Source organism: Manacus vitellinus, unplaced genomic scaffold, assembly GCF_001715985.3.
Source record: "Manacus vitellinus isolate BGI_N305 unplaced genomic scaffold, ASM171598v3 scaffold_6_pilon, whole genome shotgun sequence".
Classification (NCBI taxonomy): domain Eukaryota; kingdom Metazoa; phylum Chordata; class Aves; order Passeriformes; family Pipridae; genus Manacus; species Manacus vitellinus.
In genome coordinates this window covers 40,359,534-40,373,558 of record NW_021940750.1, presented here as the reverse complement: position 1 = coordinate 40,373,558, position 14,025 = coordinate 40,359,534, and positions in this window count along the sequence as shown.

The window sequence follows — 14,025 nt, the reverse complement described above, 5'->3', positions numbered from 1 at the left end:
GGGAAGAGGCTTCTTGTGGCGAGGGCGCTGGTTTCTCCATCAGCGTGTGGAAAGCCACAATTAAAGAGCTGAAAGCTTTAAAATGGTCACTTAAGGCTTCTGGGTTTTTCCCTCTCCTGTAATAGTTGCTTCTTTTTAAAGCGGTGTTTCAAACCGACAGCGACACGAAACGCAGCTCTGGGTTTACTGCTGTAGCACCCTGGTCCCTGCCTCTCTGGTGTCCATCCTTGCAGGCATGTGGGGATTTAGCAGAGGGGTCTCAGCTTCCCCGTGGACTCAGAACATCCTGCCCATCCCATCCCTGTCTCCTGCTGATGTGGGACTGGGTGATGTTCAGCTTCCCCAGGAGCAGGGTCCCTGCGCTGCGGAGCTGTGTCAGGGAAACCGAGCCACGTGGGAAAGGCTTAACGAGGATGCAGGGTGAAAAGTACCATGACTGTGTTTGCAGGTGGTCTGTTCAACCTCTCCAAGGATTATTTTTTGGGGGGAGTTTCCAGGTGGTTTTTGCATGCCTGGCATTTTGGAGGCTTTGCGCACCAGGGAGACAGTGGGAAGAGATGCCTTCAGATGGGATCTGGTTCCTCAGGTCAGGATCTGAAAGCAGGGAGGTCTGGTGGGTGTAGCAGGTGAATCACTGACAGTGGCTGGAGCTCTGCAAGATGCGTTAGGTCTTGAAGGACTCTTTCCAAAAACCCCCTGGAGTTTCTCTGAGCCTCTCTTCCTTGGCCTCAGTATCCCCTGCTAGCTGTGGTTTAATCCTACATGTAAAGCTGTTGTAACTCCTGCAGATGTATTTTGCTGGCACCATATTCAGGTAACCCTTGGGCTGAGCTGAAGGTGACCCAACCACACTTCACGTGCGAGTTCATAAACTTCCTTAACGCAATATTTGCTCGGACATGAGCACGGCAAGTCCACAGATAGATGCTAAAAAATAAACACGGCTCTCAGCCTTTGTCCCAGCCCCTCGACTCAATCAATACATCTATTAATCTTTTATTCCAAAGCAAAGCCCTCAAATCCTTACTGTTTGTTTAGGTTTTACTGTTCTTATGAGTTTTAAATTCTCCCTCTTGCTTGAAGGCGTTTCCCTGGGTGGGGGCTTAATCCAGCAACACCCTGCAGGGCACAGCCTTCCCAGACCTGTCCCTGCAAAGGCACTGCCTGCTCTTGGTGCCAAAATGGGGAAAAGACTTTCCCAGAGGAATAACGTGGTGATCTTGCCCGAGATACTTCCTTATGGTGTTGTGGCATAATTAGGTGTAACACTGTCCTGGCACAGGGCTTAAATATGGGTGGGGAAGGTCATGTGACAGTTTGCTTTGTGCTGTCCTTGACTTTGACTCGACCTAGACCCAAGCTTTGGGATTTAGTTTGGGAATGGTTCATCTCCAGCTCTGACAGGGATTGGCCAAGGCTTGAGGAGATGTTGCTGGAGCTCTCCAGCATTTACAGGGCAAGTGTGGAGTGCTCTGAGGGAGTCACATTGGATTTACCACAGTAGTGGTGATCCCAGAGTGGGACCAGCATCCTAAGTGATGATTCTGGGTCTGGAGCAATCTGAGGATATGGACTCACCCAAAAAGATGGAAGTTTGCCCAGGGAGGTTGTGGCTGCCCCATCCCTGGAAGTGTTCAAGGCCAGGTTGGACGGGGCTTGGAGCAACCTGGTCTAATAGAAGGTGTCCCTGCCCATGGCAGGGGGTGGAACAAGATGAGCTTTAAGGTCTCTTCCAACCCAAACCATTCTGGGATTCTGTGATCATGTGCTCCTTCCCATCCACTGCATCTCGGTCACTGCTTTCTCAGCCTGCCCTGCAGAGCTGGAGCTGCCACTTTAAACCAAGCTTTAGTGTGCCAGGAGCAAACCTTGGCTGGGCTTGGGAGTGCAGGTGGGCAGGAGGCTGGAGCTGCTCTGGCGCGGTGGGAAGGGGTGAAACCCGGAATCCCGGCTCTGCAGCCGGGTCAGGTGATGGTTGCAAAACTTTGGGATTACACAACGTCTTTGCAGTGGACACAGGACCTGGGAACTCTGAAAGGACACAGGAAAGCAGCTGACTTTCAAAGGTGCCAACAGCTTCCTGCATGGGGGCCCCAGCTCCTTCCCTGCCCCTGAGGTAAATGATTCCACCTGAGTATGATCCAATGGCATGGCAGGATTTGGTTGTCAAGTGGAAGCACAGCATAGCTTTGGCCCTGTATTTTCCATCCTCTTGGAAGGGAATCTGTTCAGGGGCAAAGAAGGGTCTGTTGTTAGATAAGCTGAGAAGGGGGAGAGCAGGTACACTGGTCCCATTTGGACCATAAAGTGACGGGGCAGTGATGGATAGATACAGGGAGAGACCCTGCTAGGAAATATCCTGCAGAGCAGGAATCCCAAGTGTTGGGACTGTGTTTGTACAGGAGGGATGTTGCAAACTCTTTGGTGTTTCAGTGTCGCTGTGGTGCCTGGATTCCCCTGTGAGGGAACTGAGAGGACCAGCAAAGCTGTTTGCCAGTCTGGAGCCACCCTTCTGCTCCTGCACAAATGGGAAGGATGCTGGGTGCTCAGGCATGCACCCTTCCCATGGGAACCTGTGCCACAAAACTGGTGGTGTTTGTCTACAAGGAGAGAGAGAAGGAGAGCAAACAGGGCAGTGGAGGAGAAGTGCTCACCTATACAACCTCCTTGTCCTGAAAGAGAAAAATCTCTATCTTGTCCTAGAGCTGAAGAGAAGGAGTAAATCAGGGTTCTTCCTTCCATGCGCCCCAGACCAGGCTCAAACTGCCAGAGGGCAGGGTTAGATGGGATATTGGGAAGAAATTCCTCACTGTGAGGGTGGTGAGGCCCTGGCACAGGTTGCCCAGAGAAGCTGTGGCTGCCCCATCCCTGGCAGTGTCCAAAGCCAGGTTGGACGGGGCTTGGAGCAACCTGGGATAGTGGAAGGTGGCCCTGCCTATGGCAGGGGGTTGGAATTAGATGATCTCTAAGGTCCCTTCCAACCCAAACCATTCTGTGTTTCTGTGATCCTGCCCTGCAGGCAGGGCTGCAGCTGCTAACCTGTGTGTCAGCACACGTGTGTGTGACATGACTTGCTGGATTTGCCAACATTTGCCCCAGTTATGGACTCCCCGGTGGGAGAGCAGATGAAGAAGATGGTGGAGTTCTCCCCCAGTCATCAGGGAACTGAGGTGGAACAAACCACATCAAGAAAGAAACTGTCATGAATGGAGTGTGGGTTTCCTGACTCTTCCTCCCCCTGCACTATTGTGCAGCTGAGTTTGATAACGGGATAACTGCATTTTTATAACCCACAGGACCACCCTGGTCTGTGTTGGGTTGATGGGCAGCTTGCAGGTCATTCTCCTCTGTGTAGATTTTCAACAGCACCTGAAGGGAGGGCATAGTGTGTCCTCAGCCTGTGTTTGCCTTACATAGGGCAACACATTTCCTCCCATGCAGACTTAGAAAAACGTGCCTTGTAAATGTGGAAAAGTCTTAATGAGGCTACAGCAGTGAAGCAAATAAATGTCCTGTTCTTGCCAGGGGTGGATTAGCTTTGCACTTGGGAATTAACTTCAGAAACTTGTTCCTCAGTTGGCTGTGCTGAGACTTGGCACCCTGGCACTCATCCTGCCAGCCAGAGACACCCCTCACGTCTGCTTTCCTTCTCTTTTACTGATAGACTGAGAAAAGCTCGTTGGCCCTGTAATAAACACTTGAGCTTTTCAGTGGTGGCAGATGAGGGCATTTGTTGTCTTGCTCATGCCCTCTAGTGTCGCTCATAACCATCAGAGAACACTTCCAGAAGTCACCCGCTTTTCCAGGGTCCCAGTGCTACAAAATCTTACTAATTCTGTAGCTTAAAATCAGAGTTCTTGCACAGAAAGGTCAGGTGTGAACAGAGTTGTTTTCTCAATGCCATGTACATAAATACAGCAGCAAACAGGACTGCGAGCGAGGGCAGCATAGAATCGTGGAATCATTCAGGTTGGAAAAGACCTTTAAGATGATCGAGTCCACCCATAATCTTCTACTTCAGCTCTGAGGAGCAGGTACAGATTTCCTGGCCCCTCTTTAAGTTCAAAGCATTTTGTCCCTGGTAGACACATTGCACAGCTCTGCAGACCATCACTCAGCTGGTGAGGAGATGAGCAGTCACCCACCCTCAGCCTGGAGGCCATCAAGCTTTGGAGATGGAAGTGGTGGTGGAGGACAAGAGCGATGGCCTTTGGGGTGTCAGCAGTGCTGGGCAAGGTCAGCTTCTGCTGTTGAGTGTGTTTTATAGCCAGCTTCCCTTCCTGCTGCTGAGCCTGCTCCATTTGCCGTGTCCCTCACCCTCTGGTTGGCAAGGAGGTGTCCAAACTCAGAACAAGCTGTGCCCATTCTCTGTGAGCTGCTCTGCCAGACAGGATGTTTTTAGTTGATGGACCAGCCACGTGTGCTCATCCCACCATCAGCCCAGCTCCCACCCTGCTCAGACCTGGTCTCCAAGCAGGGTGTCCGTGTGAGCCATCCCACCCTGGGAGCAGGTCAGCTCCCAAGGTGGTTGTTGGCTGGTCCAGTGCAGGGAGTGAGACTGCTCCCCCCCTTCCCAGGTGTGTGGGATCTGGGAGTGCAGCATTGAGGTACACACTGGGAAAATTAGTTTGTCGTGGTGGAAGAGGTCAGGGCGGCCCCGTCGTACAGTCCAAGTAAAAAGAGGAAATGGCCTCAGTTGTTCCAGGGGAGGTTTAGGTTGGATATTAGGAGCAATTTCTTCACCTAAAAGGTCAAGCACTGGAACTGGCTGCCCAGGGCAGTGGTGGAGTCCCCATCCCTGGAGGGACTTAAAAAACATGTAGATGTGGCACTTGAAGACATGGGTTAGTGGTGACTTGGCAGTGCTGAGGGAATGGTTGGACTCTGTCTTAGAGAACTTTTCCAACCTCAGTGATTCCATTGCTCTCAAGGGCTCAAGGTAAAGATGTTTTGAAGATATTTTGGGCAGGAAATCATTCTGGCCCTGCCTTCTGGTCTGTGAGCTGCCAGCATCCGTGTTGCCTCGCTCAGTTTTTCCTGACCCAGTGTTTTGATTTACTCTTGTACTTGAGCAACAGCCAGAACCTGTTCTAACCTTGAAACTTCAGTTTAGCTGCCTCGGCCCGTTTGGATCCTCCTTTGAGCCTGTTTTGGCACGTTCCTTTCACCTCTTTGTTCCTGAAGGACCTCTTTTCTCACTGTGTCTTTGGTTGACCAACAAAGGTCAGTGTGATGCTGAGGTCCCACCTTCAGTCGTCTCCAGGGGGGTCCTTGACTGACATCAAAGCTGATCAGCCTACCTGTCATCTTCCAAACATCACACTCTACATTGGAAGGGAAAAAAAGACAGGATTCACAGGGTGACTTGGGTAACCCATCAGCCCTTGATGAACACTTGGCTCAGGACATCTGGGAGGGTGGTTCTCCCGTTCTGTTCTTCTGGGACTTGCAGTTCACTGGCAGCTTTGCTCGTAGGGATGCCCAGCCATGCAGCTGTGGGGCAGAAGTTTCTTACCAGCAGCTGTTGCCTCTGGGAGGATGTGGATGGGTCTGGGGGAATGCAGATGGCTCTGGGTGGATGTGGATGGCTCTAGGTGGATGTGGATGGTTCTGGATGGATGTGGATGGTTCTGGGGGGATGTGGATGGCTCTGGGAGGATGAGTCTAGCAAGGCAGAGCTGGTGAAGGGGGTGGTCTGTGAGGCTGGTGAGGAGGAGAGGGAGCACTGGGTGCCAGTGGTGACACGTGGCTGTCCCCAAAGAGGACATATCACACATACATCCTCTGGGATCACACTGTTCCTTCCTCCAAACCTGGTATGTGCAAGGTTTGATCCGTACTCACACGTCTTACAGAGCACCGCTCCCAAATTCACGTACCCTGCTCATAGAGAGATGGCTCTGCAGCTTCCTGGCTGGAATGAGGCCACCTAATTTGGGAAGCGCCCGGGGATATTCCCACCCTCTCAGCTTGTGAAATCCCGGAGCAGTCACAGATCGTAGGTGCTCAGGGCAGGGGCTGCCTGCCCTGGTTTTGCTGTTGGCGTGTTGCCTGTCCATTGGAGAGGGAGTAGGACACCCATCCTTGACCTGCAGGTTGGGTGGGGGGAGATTGAAGCTTGTGGCTCCAGTGCCACCTCTCCTTTCCTTACAGCAGCCCCAGTGTCTCAGGGACGGATGTTTAGAGGCAGCAGCGATGGTTTTGTGTGTATCCTACAGTCCTTGGGATTCCCATCACCAGTGAATGGTGCTTCTGACCTGGAAGCAGCACAGAAGCCACCAGCACAGCTGACTGATGGTCTCTGGGTTGTGGAGCAGGGTCAGACATCCCCAGTAATTCCCTCAGACCCTCGGCAGTCTCCCGTGTTGATGACCCGGAGGTTTTGTTGATGGATGGACCCTCCCAGCCCCAGGTGTATTTTACCAGCCTGGTGCCTGTTGCATGCTGGCAGCAGGATTACTCATTGTGTGTCAGCTTGGTGCTCTCCTAAGGGAAGCTTTGCTTTTCCCATCACCCTGTGAGCACCTGTGGGTTCCTGTCAGCAGTTTGCATCCCCAGCGGAGCCTCCAGCGGTGTGGGATGGGGGGGCTCCATCTCAGAGCCAGGGATGCTCCTCAGCACCTCCACTGTTAGCTAATGTCTGTGAAGGGCCTTGTGAGAAATGCCCCCCTCAAACCTGTCCTGCTTTGCCACGACATCTTCCATTCCCCAGCCCCACAGTAGTGTGAGAATCCCATTTGTGGTGTTTTCCTGAGCATCTTCATGGGGTGAGAAACCCCCGGAGAGAATCTGCTTCTCAACTCTCATCCTTTGAATCCATGCAACTCCAGCCTTTGGCAAGTGAAGGAATGGAGAGAGAGATGAGCTCTCCTTCCCCTCACCATCACACAGCAGCTGCAGAGAAACAGGCATGGATGAGGGACGGGAGTGCTGTGGTTTGGGATCATCTGGAGCAACTCCAGTCTCCTTCCCCACTGCACAGGGACTCGCTGTGTTCTCCTGACTCAGTAACATGCTGCTGTTCAATTAACTTTTGACTTCTGGTTTTAAGGAGCAGTGCACAAAATAGTTATTTACTTCATTTGGAAATTCTTTTATTTGTTAGCATAATTACAGCTTCCTCTTTTTTTTTTTTTTGGGGGGATATTTTTCTTAGCAGGGGAAGGGGGGGAGGGAGGGGGGAATATTTGCTGCTCTCCTTGTGGTTATCACATCCTTCAAATTACTAAAAGAGGCTGGGATAATAGGTCTGGTGATTATATATAGGCACCATCTGCTCTGTGGCTGCTTCCTATCAAAGTGCAGTTAGAGGAGTGCAAGGAGGATATTTTCTCTCCAGCTATATTAAGACTCTGTTTCCATCTCGGCTCCAAAGCAAAGCTCTCTGCATGCAAATGGATCAAACGCTCTGGAATCAATGGCTCTGTTTTGGCAGCCTTGAAGCTGATTTTTCTTTTTTTTTTTTAACTTATTTTGTTTTATTTTCCCCTCAAGTTTGCTGTTCCCATCCGTTACGCAATTTCATTCGAGGCTGGTTGTTCTGCATTCGGTGTTTTCCTGTCACCACAGTCCCCCCTGTTTGCTGAGCAACGCGGTCTCGTGTTAGCTGGCGCAGGGATCTGTGTCAGAACTCGAATGCGAGGCAATATCTGAGCAATCAGGAATGTTTTGGAGGATGATGAAGGCAGATTTTTAGGATGCATCTGCTGTCGGTATGTAGAGGAGGTGGAAAGCTGAGCTGAGTTAATTTGGAGCAGTAATGGGAAAGAATGATTCCATGTTTTGTGATACCAGCCGTGGCTGTCCTGTTGCTGTTGGGGAGCATTGCAGGGCTCAGGGCTTGGGAGTCATGGAATTGTAGAATCCCAAACTGGTTTGGGTTGGAAGGGACCTTAAAGCCCATCCCTTCCACTAGTGGACACCTTCCACTAGACCAGGTTGTTCCAAGCCCTGTCCAAGCTGGCCTTGGACACTTCCAGGGATGGAGCAGCCACAGCTTCTCTGGGCAACCTGTGCCAGGGCCTCCCTACCCTCACAGTGAGGAATTTCTTCCCAATATCCCATCTAACCTTGCCCTCTGTCAGTCTAAAGCCATTCCCCTTGTCATGGGATGTCCCTGCTGGGCACCATCTTTTGCATCTTCTCATGTGGGGAACTGGATACTGCATTTTCCCCTTTGTGGCCTTGGAGACCCAACAGGTTTCTCTTCCTCTTCTGGAGCTGGTAAGATTTCATGCTCTTGGAATAAGAAGGGAGCAGAAGGAGTTGCCAGCCCATACAGAGGGTGCTTGTGACAGGACATGTGAGTCCCCCAGAGGTGGAGGCCAGAGGAAGCTGATAAGGCTGAAACCCCAAGGAATTTGTCTTGGAGAAATTCCAGAGGTTTTGCATTCACCCCTTGCCCTTGTCTGGTTTCAGACCCTTCTTGCTGACTCCCAGTTTTCCACAGGTTGCATATTGCTATGTAAAGGATGTACCTCTTCCAGCTGTAAGTGATGGAGGGGTTTCTCCATCTGGAGTGTAATGTGTGGTGGAAGCTGATGCTGGTGGAGGTCTCAGCAGGTAGATGCTTCTCAGACCAGGGGTTGAGGCAGTGGGGAGCCCTGGCTGCTGCTTGAGCAAAGAAAATGCTCTTGGACATCTCTTCTGGGTGGAAAAGGACTGAAGGAAGGAGAGTTTCTGTGTCCCAGTGCCGCTTATCTGGCTTGATCGGTGAGCAGGAGAGGAATTTCTCCCAGAAGCCCATAGCAAAAACTATTTTCTGGGATAATTAGGGAGGCTTGGTTCAGCACAGCAGTGTTGTTGTTGACAGGCTGGGATTTCCCAGGGTTCAGACACTGTTTTATCTGTGGTTTGTGTGTAAATATAGGAGAAAACCCCACATTTATTGGCCTGGAAATCGGAGTGTTGCGTTTACCCCGAGAGCCACCTGGTTTGGGGCAGCACCTTCTTGCAAAGTGACCCTAATCCTCCATCCCCCACCCACTCCCAGCTTCCCAAGATGCTGTTTTATGCATCCTTTTGTCTGTGAGTTAAATGGGGGTAGAGATTCACACTTGGTCTACTTGCTCCCGCCTTGCTGGATGCTCTGGTGGGAAGCCCATGGGATCTTTCAGTACTTAAAGGAATTTGTAAAGAAGAGGAAGTAGGACCTTTTGCATGGGCAGATACTGACAGGACAAGGGGGAAGGGTTTTAAATTAAAAGAGCAGAGAGTGAGATTAATACTATGAAGAAATTCTGAACTGGGACAGTGGTGAGGCCCTGGCACAGGCTGCCCAGAGAAGCTGTGGCTGCCCCATCCCTGGCAGTATCCAAGGCCAGGTTGGATGGGGCTTGGAGCAAGCTGGGATAGTGGGAGGTGTCCCTGCCTGTGGCAGGAGCTTGGAATGGAATGATCTTTAAGGTCCCTTTCAACCCAAACCATTCCAGGTTTCTGTGAAGGACACCGAAGGCAGCTCCCACGCTCCTGCTCCTTGGTGTGACGAGCTGGGCTTCCTTCCAGAAATGCATCCCTTTGGATTGCTGAAGCCACCAAGGGCTGTGTTTACACCTCTTTAGACTCAGCCCTGCTCCTGCTGCCACACAAACGAGTAAATAACAGTCACAGCAATTCCTGACGGAGCCAAACAGCGGATCCACGGGTGTTTGTGCCATGCAGGGACTTGCAAAACCCCCTGTGAGGGTTCCTTCCCACCGAGCCTGGATGGTGTCTTGCGTGCCCTGCTTGGAGGGAGCAGCAACAAACGGGTTATTGTTTCTCTGTCTAGTTTCTTGAACAGGAAACTGTGTTTGAAAACGTCATTTCTTAAAAAAAAGTTTACTTGACAGGCTTCTCTGCAGTCTGTGCTTCTTCCTATTTCTCTGCCTGAGGCAGGACTCTGCTTATATGAGTTTTTTTCCTAATGCAGGGGCTAATACCACTGATTTCCTAATACCACTGTTTTCCTTACACCCAGTGGCTTCTAGCATTTGGGACCCTGGGTTTCACCCCCTTGTGGCTTATATCACCCCCTGGTTCAGGGGGATTATCCATCTCTTACAAACACAGTTAAAGTCACAGCCACAAAACACAGGGAGACAAAAAAAATAAATAAATAAAAAGAGGCACAAACAAAAGGCTCCAAGGGTTAGGGGATGTTGAGCCGAAAAATGTTCCTTCGGGTTCTGCTCTGGCTGTGCTGGAGCTGCCCAGGGCAGCGTGGGGAGAGGGTGAATGAGGTGCCCAGGAAGGAGGCCAGGTGCCAACAGAGCAGTGTGACCCACCAGTGGCTGTTTCCAAGGGTCCTCGGCCCAGGAACGCTGGAAGAGCCACAAGGATTGCTCTGCCAGTGCGGGGAAGCCTTCCTGGAGGAGAGGATGCGTCGTGACTGGGATAGCAAGGAGGAGGCGGAGGGGAGAACTGAGTTGAACCTGGGGGTTTGCTCTGTGAGGGGGTTGCTCAGTGTTCCCTCTCCGTGGGGGAGCCTCCGGGCTGCACAAAACACTGTGTGCCCTCAGTGGATTAAAAACATCCCCGCTTCCTACAGCAGATTGGGGTCAGGCTGCTGCTCCAGGTACCTGCAGGCCAGGAAAGGAGTTGTACATGAGCAGACACCACCTGAGGAGGCACCATGAGCAGCTTTGCGGCCAAAAAGTACCATTTTTAGACTGAAAACAAACAAAAAAAACCTCCCAAAGAGTTCAGCAGGGCACCTTGCAGCAGTTTTTCCTTTCTTCGGCGCGGGAATGATGTTACTTGGAATTGTAACCTGCTGTATGGACTGTGGGCTGATCCTCCGGCTGTCAGGGACCTGATGGGGACCAGAGATGGTTTGAACACTCCTCTGTACCCAGCAGTGGGTCTGGCTCTGCTGGAAACACTCACATCAGCCCCACATGTGCCTTGTCAAGGACTTTTGCAGCACTTTAGGCCAGATTTAATGAAGGGTACGTTGGGCAGAGGGGGAGCGAGCACCTCATCGCCGTCCCACGCTGTGTGGAGGAAGGTCTGTGCCTGCAGAGCCCGATTCCTCAGCTCTAATTACAGGAACGGGTGGCTTTTCCCTTCTCAGGCTGAAAAAAATTGGCTCAGAAATCCTGAGAAACCACAACACAAATGTCTGACGCTGTTCCACATGGTCTTGAGCGAACAAAAACCCTCTTGAAATCAGCCCTTGCCTCCCAAAATAGGCAACACCACTTCAAAAGGGAAGAGGGGGGGGGGAAAATCCCAAACTCAAGGCTTCACAGGGTGAGAGCACTTGCAACCTCAGAGTTTCTGTAAGTGTGTTGTTGTGCCTGCCAGCACAGCCAGGGTTTGGTCTGGGATAAAGCTGGATTTGCCTGGGGAGGTGGTGGACATCCCACAGGGATGCTCCCAGCTGCTCCATGCTCTGCAGCCACCGCCTGCCATGGGGGGCTGATGCGTTGTTGCCATCCCTCCTTCTCCATCCTCTTGATTTTCTTTTACCTGGGAATATTAAGCTGAGCTTGATCCCACTCTGGAGGTCACAGAGAGGTTTCTTGCAAGGAAACACAGTCTGGTGCAGGCTGAGCAAAGAGGCAACACCAACGTGCTTATACCAGGGAGGACCAGGATCTGCTCTGGCTCCTGTCCCACTGGATACCTGTTTGGAAGCAGCTGGACCTTGCAGAGCTCTTGCACCACCTAAACAGCAGGAAAGCACTTCTAAACCAGAAGTGGGACACACTTACCAGCCGTAGGGTATCCGTGTGCCAGCGTGGATTGCCCTCCGGAGCGGTGCTTTCCGCTCTTTGTTCGCCCAGCCCGCAGCACTCAGAAAGGCAGGCGTGTCCAACCACCTCCTGGGAGCTTATCTTGCCCCAGAAGAATATATTACATTTCCTTTTTGAATTAAAGCTTAATATTTTTGCAATAAAAGAGAGGAGGCTGGAGTGCGAGGCGATAAAGTCACACGTGGTTTGCCTCTGCTGAAGTTAAATCCCGCAGGGAGCATTTATTTTAGCAGGAGCAGCCCTGGGTTCACCTTGGACCATCCAGAAAGCAATCAGGAGGGTCAAAAGCAGGTCAGGACCTACACTAAACTGATACTTTGAAAATAATTGGCTATATCCTCCATTTCAAGAAACTGAAGCCGTGACCACAAGCAGCAGCATTAATAAAATTGGGCATTTATTAATCCTCCTTCCGAGGGTTGCAAATTAAAAGAGGGAGAAGGGTGTGCACACCTGGCAGCTGCCACCCCGGGATTTGCAGTGTTTTTAAGGACGAGTGCTGATGGAAACAGGTTACAGGGAAGTGGAGCCTAAAGTTAGGCCAGTGCTAAGAGCTCTTAAATAATACCTTATCTGGTACCCAGAGTAGCTGGAGTGGTTTCAAAGAGCTGGTGACTTGCAGCATCCTTTGCAGAGGGATTATCCCTGCTGCATCTCGGGAAGTTGTGTGGATTGACTCAAAATTTGGCTTAGTAGAACATGTTCTGTTGGATGCAGGGACAGAAGTGGAACTGATTTTTACCCGTTGTGCTGGATGGTTTGTAATTGTCCCTGTCCATCCTGTGGAGTTTGTTATTTCTCTTCCAGCCAACACTGGTTTCTAATTAGGAGACATAAAATTAAGAGGGAAGAGCAGCAGTCTGCAAGGGTATTGCTGCTCGGGAAGGAATCTGGGCTGGATTTAAGACAAAAATATCCCCTTGTTTGCAGGATTTTGGGGGGGAGAGGGTGGTGTAAGCACTGCTCTGGGGCTCTGAGTGGTGCAGGTGTGATACTCAGCCCTGGTGATGCATTTCAACCAACTGACCCATTTTTTTCCCTATAATTCCGCTGTATTTTATTTTTGTTTAATGCTAGATGTATTCTTCTCCTGGGAGGGTGATGTGACATCTACAGAGCCCTCTTATGGTGCTGCTTTTAGGGTTACAATTGCAAAGCCAAGAGCTAAAATAGCTTGACCAGGACCTTCTTAAATCCAGCTATTCCCCCATCAGGATGCATCACATCACAACTTTGGGAAGCATAACACTGTTCTGAAAGCAATCTCAGGATCTCCTTTTCTGCCAGGAGATTTGTGGAAGATGTTTCTGTAGTTATTTAATGGGAAGGGAACAAATTCTTCCCCACAAGCCATCCCCGTGCTTCCCTCAGACTCAGTGTTCTGTGCTGCTACAAGAAAACCCTTTCAGAAATAGGAATTATTTGGATATTGCAGAAATCCGCAGGGTTTTGGCCTCATCCATCAGCTGCCTTTGGCACCAGCTGCTTTTTAGAGGTGCTTAATAAAAGCAAACGTGCTCCGGTGTTTCTCTCTCCTCTCCTTTTATAACCCCACTAGTCCCTCATTTCCATCCCGCTCCTGGTCAGCAGGGATGGCTTTGATGGTGAGTTTTCCCCTCCAGGCTTGAGCTGGGAATTAAGCCTGGCTTAACTTTTACAGCACAGTGCACCTGGCTGGGGGTTTTCCACCAAGACTCGTTTATATTAAATAACAACATGCAGAGGAGCCTGAGTGGTTTTGGTGAACTCCTGTAAATGCAAAAAAAGGGGGATTAAGGAGCTTTAGGGCTTTAATGCTTTAGGAGGAAAAGCCACGAGAACAATGGATTTCCCCCAGGTTTTGTACAGTTTAAAAATTTGATTTGGAAAGAAGAACTGAAAAAAAGTTTTTGCTTCTGTTTCGTATGGGCTGAAAGGTCATTTGAACCCCTCTGCCCTCAGATTTCCCTGGAGCAGGGAAACTTCCCGTAGTTTCCGTCCTAAATCCATACATTACATTATACTAGCAGCATTTATGGTTTAACCAGCAGTGTAGTGACTGCAAATGATGGAATTTGAATTTTGTTAAGCAAACAGAGCAGTCTCTGCATACATTTTTCATTACTGGAAACAGAGATAGCCCCTGGAGTGTTCCAAGGGCAGGTTGGATGAGGCTTGGAGAAACCTGGTCTAGTGGAAGGTGTCCCTGCCCTTGGCCTTTAACATGGTCCTTAAGGTCCCTTCCAATCCAAACCATTTTATGATCTTTTCCTCTAAATACAATGTCTTACCCCTAATACCCAACAGA